The sequence below is a fragment of the Podarcis cretensis genome (genome assembly GCF_951804945.1).
Source record: "Podarcis cretensis genome assembly, chromosome: 13".
Lineage (NCBI taxonomy): Eukaryota > Metazoa > Chordata > Lepidosauria > Squamata > Lacertidae > Podarcis > Podarcis cretensis.
Window position 1 is genome coordinate 36,416,040 of NC_137182.1, and position 5,128 is coordinate 36,421,167.

At 47.5% G+C, this 5,128-nt stretch overlaps 1 long non-coding RNA gene across 2 annotated transcripts in view; it reads right to left on the reverse strand.

Annotated features, from left to right (window-relative positions):
* Positions 1-1,570: 1,570 nt before the first annotated feature.
* LOC307201404 overlaps positions 1,571-5,128 on the reverse strand; it is a 124,431-nt gene continuing 120,873 nt past the window's right edge. The window contains exons 2-4 of one of the 2 annotated variants that reach the window (XR_013832702.1): positions 4,354-4,515; positions 3,293-3,384; positions 1,571-1,806 (exon numbers count right to left, since the gene is read on the reverse strand). This is a non-coding gene — a long non-coding RNA (uncharacterized lncRNA). The remainder of the gene's footprint in view (positions 1,807-3,292; positions 3,385-4,353; positions 4,516-5,128) is intronic. The other variant, XR_013832701.1, reaches the window with a different exon arrangement.

Below are 5,128 nucleotides of genomic sequence, written 5' to 3' on the forward strand. Positions count from 1 at the left end.
AGACAGCGTGGGGTTCTGCTGGTGGTATTTGCGGGATTGTTTAGTGGCGGGAGATTCTGCATAGAGAAGCAATTTTGGCTGGTAGCCAAGGAGTCGGGGGTTCAAATATTTGTTTGGCCCTGAAGCCCAGCGAGCTCCCTTCGGCCTGTCAAAGTGTCTCACCTTCCTCACAGGGTTGTTGTGACTATAAAATGGGGAGGAGATCCGCTTTGAGGTTTTATTTTCTTTAATACAACCAAGCGGTCGTGGGCGTGGGGCAGCTGCCCCACCCACCCCAGATCATGTAAAACAATAGAAATACTTATCTAACTGATCAGTCACGTCGATTCTGCTCCCCCCTCCCCAAAAAAACCAATCCTGGCTACGCCCATGCAAGCGGTATATATACGTTTTAGTAAATGAAAACAGTGCACTCCACCTTGAGCTCCAGAAAATAGGTGAGATAAAAATGCGAAAATAAATAAGTGCTGCTGCTGCTGCTGCTGCTACTGAAAGAGCAGTGGGTAATCTCAGTAGTTTTAAACCCTGGATTTAATGGTATTAATATGAACACCCCCACCCTTTTACATGTCCATATGCATTGCGAAGCATGCAATTTTGGGATAGCTCAGTCGGTTGAGTGTGAGACTCTTAATCTCAGGATCCAGGGTTTGAGCCACACCTTGGGCAAAAGATTCCTGCATTGCAGGGGTTGGACTAGATGACCCTCGTGCAGCGGCGTAGCGTGGGTTGTCAGCACCCGGGGCAAGGCAAGTAATTTGCGCCCCTAACCCCTAATCTGCCGCCGCTGCCAGCTTCTTCTTGCGGCTGCCTGGGCTGGGGTATTTACGGTTAGGTAGCCACGGCGGCGGCGGGTCCGTGTCAGGTGATCTGAGGCAAGTTGCCGCTGGCGCTGCCGCCCAAACGACGCCGCTTGCCTGGAGGAGGAGGAGGGCAGAGAGGCGAGGAAAATGCAACATGGCCCAGCAGCAGCAGCGGCGGCGGGGGGGCTGTGAGGAGGGGCTGCCTGGCGCGCCCTCCGCGGCGAGCGCTGAGAGCCGCTGCCTGCCGGACGCCTTCAGCCCGGACGCGCACACAGCTCGTCGGTTCTGCGAGACATGGGGCTCTGCTACAGCCTGCGCCCGAGGCTCTTCGGCGACTCCAGAGGCGGCGAGCACCCCCCCGATGTTGCGCCCGGTGCGGCCGGGCCCCCCTGCACCCCCCACACTACGCCACTGCCCTCGTGATCCCTCCCAACTCTGATTCTAAGATCTCTCTTGCCACCATTCCAAAGAGTTTAAAAAAGTGATACTCTGAACATGTGCAATTTCAGACTGTACCTTTTCTTAAAGCATAGCACTGCCCTGACTACCATAGCCACTTCTGTTGCTATTCTGAATACCAGTTCCTGGAAAGGTAGGAGGGAAGAGTGCTCTTGTGCTCTGGTCCTGCTGGTGGGCTTTCCATACGCATCTCACTGGCCGCTTTGAGAACAGGATGCGGGGCTAGATGGACCACTGACCTGACCCAGCAGGCTCTCCTTAGGTTCAGATTTATTGAGCCCTGGTGACACGGGGAGCCTGTGGAAGAGGTGAGACTCAAATCAAGACCCAAGTTGAAATCTCCATCTGCAGTACCAGAATTGGGTCTTCCCTTGCCCTTTTGTCTCAGGTTTTGCTCCCTCTCCTTCCTCCTGAATGTAACATTATTTCCTGTAAATTTATGCCATATTCTCTCTCACCATGACTGCATCTTTGACGTCTTCTTAATCTTCTACAATGGAAGTGAAGATGGTTCCTGGTTTCTTTCGGTTCCATATTTGCAATTCTGGAAGATGCAGGCAAGATTATTGTAAATGGGTGGGAACTGAACATCTATGCACCCCAAAATAAGTCATCTTGGGCACATGCTAAGGGGAGAGGGATGTATGATTTGGATCAGCTGTATAACAAGACAAGCAACAACAGAAAGAACTTTTATTTACACCATTCAATTTGCAAATAGAAATGCTCTTTATTATCTATGGAACCACCCTGGGGCGAGATGGGAATTACAGTATTGGAAAGATGATACATAACTGTATTAGTTAAAACTACAGTAACAACAGTGATATATGGAATTTGATGGCACAAAGTGCAGATGACTATTCACTTAGTTGGCTTGACGCTGAAAACTAAGCTAGTGCAATATGAACATAGTGTCCAGATCACAAGAAGGAATCCCTCCACTGTGTGGGGAGCGGAAGGCCCTAGGCTTCAGCCTACTTAGCCTATACATAAATCCAGCACTGCCTTAGTTCCACTCAGAGTAGATGCAATGAGGTGAGTAAACTTAACTAAAAAAGGTAAAGGACCCCTGACAGTTAAGTCCAGTCGTGAACGACTCACTCTGGGGTTGCGGCACTCATCTCGCTTTACTGGCCAAGGGAGCCGACGTTTGTCCGCAGACAGTTTTACAGGTCATGTGGCCAGCATGACTAAGCCACTTCTGGCAAAACCAGAGTAGCGCACGGAAACGCTGTTTACTTTCCCGCCAAAGCAGTACCTATTTATCTACTTGCACTTTGACGTGCTTTCGAACTGCTAGGTTGGCAGGAGCTGGGAATGAACAACGGGAGCTCACCCTGTCGCGGGGATGCCAGTCGGCAAGCCCTAGGCTCAGTGGTTTAGATCCCAGCACCACCCGCGTCCCTAAACTAAACTAAACCATCTTAATTTAGCGCCACTGGGTCTACTCTGAGTAGGACTAGTGTTGACTACAACCTAGGGTTGCCATATTTCAAAAAGTGAAATATATTTTTGAGCTATTTCTGAGGACATGGGCTGCCATACGTCTGGATTTTCCAGGACTTTTTTTTTTTGCTAATTTTCCAGATATGTCTGGACATGTGGCAACTCTACTACAATCAAATGTTACTAGCATTTAGCACTTCTTGTAGGAATTGCTGAGGTGTAATGGTGCTGGTTCCTCTTTTGTTCCAGGGAGGAATGTATGAATTTGCACATCTTTAGCAATGTGTTGGAGGAGGCTTCCCATTGCGGCTGCAAACATTTGGCAGGTGGCTTGAGAGAAACTCTCAGTTTCCATCTTGAATGCCAACCACAGTACCAAGTAGAACGTGCCCAGCCGCAGACTGCCAGCTCATCATAGAGCTGTGTACAGAAAAATGATACTGCTTTCTATAAATCTTGGAGGATAACAACCACAACGTGACCCCTTCCACCAGATATATCCAGGTTCCAGAACGTCTAGTGCCATGAGGTCTGTATGACCCCATTTTATCTTAGCTGGAAGTAAAACAAATGTGTTTTACCTGTCACAACCCTTTGACTCCCTTCTCTCTGCTATATCTGGGTCACTGGAAAACTCATGGCCCTTTTAATGTTGCCCACTTCCTGAGAATTTCTGGTATAGCATCCAAAAAAAGAAAGTTCCAGTCATTTTCTTCGTAGTCTTTGAGCAAGCCCATCCTCTGGGTGGTTCATGCCCTCAAAATCGCAGCTGAAACCAGATATGGCCCCGAAATAGACAGTTTGTTAATTCCTGCCCTCAGAGGCTGAGCCAAGAGATGGGTGTGGGAGTCGGATGGGGGGCGATATTTATAGGATGCGTCTAAGAGAAGAAGCAGAACGAAGGCAAAGTGGCATCCTACTCTTCCCCAGTTTTTCTCCGGAAGGACAGAGTGGGGCTACCCCCCTCACTTCTGTTTGTTTCGTTGTAGTGACCTCCAACAGCCGGAGTGGGTTCTTGTGACAGTCACACTGTTTTATCTACAGCGGTCAGGTGACAACAATGCACAGGGAGGGCCCGACTTCTGTGAGGCTATCTTGCCAATGCACAGAATACAACAACTTATACAGCATTTGGAATCTCGGGAAGCTAAGCTTTCATTTGTACAAAAACAGTAAGTGCCTAGTCCTTATGACTGTGGAGAAAAAAAGGGTAAGTTGTTTTATATTAATGACAGCCTGTGGTAAGTTGATGAAACACCCAAAGACATTGGAACTGGCTGCTCCTGTTCCCCCATTTTTTTATACACCTCTTGCTCTCTGCTCCTAATGTTCCAGATGTCCCCATTTTCCTCCTTCAGTTGCAGTTAGGTAATTTTAGATTCCAGACTTGGCATGGTGCTATGCCCTCCCCCTCCCCTTCCCCCCACTTAAGCTGGTGATGGGTATTACTTCAAAATGAGGTAAGCCAGGTCTGCTAATCGTTCTGCTAAGTGGGGCTTCTACCCAAAAGCCCTGAGTGCACCCCCCCCCCACAGAGAGAAAACATTCTGAAGTCCAACACACACATGCACACACACACACTTCAGATACTACAACCAGGATTATGTTTGCAAAGAAAATATTTTTTTCTACTTTTGCTTACTGCCTTAATTTATTCCCGTTGCACCCATCAGTGATTTGGATTGTAGGCAGGGATGGGTGAACATGCCCATTTTGGTTTCTTTCTGTTTCTCATTCTTCCAATCTTAAATTCAGTTCTCTACATTTCCACAACTCTCTGTGATTCTTTTCTGGGTGAAAAGTCCTATGGAAAATTCATCAGCATGTTAGTACAAGTTTATCTTAATATACACATGCTTGTATGCAATTTTCCTCCAATATAGACACTTTTGCACAGCAGTCTCCCCTCAGATAATGTGCCTTTGCACATTATTTTCACTAATGTGTGTATTTATATGCATGCTTTACCCAGGTATATACATTTTTGTGCAACTGACTGGAGAACTACATTGCAAAATTTGGAGAAGTGCAGATTTTGAAGGATGGTTTGCATTTTGTGAATTCAGCAAACCTAGACAAATCCCCCTGCTATTCCTAGTTGTAGAATTTGTAGGTTTTTCCTGCCTTACAGTAATTGGGGCCATAGAACTTTTGATTCATTTGCTACCTGAAAATGTAGCATGTACCGTACGAAGATCTTAACTTCTGAGATCCTTTGGCAAAGGTCTGTTGATGAGAAACATCCCCCCACAACCACCACCTTAGTAAAACATTTAGAATCTGCTGCCCATATGTATGCTATGTCGTCCTCCTGGATTAGAAAAGCCACTCTCCCCTTAGGTTTTGGAAAAGACCCAGGGGTGCAGCTGTGGCAGCTGTCGGGGCGTGGAGTTGCCAGGAATGTGCTGGGACGGCAC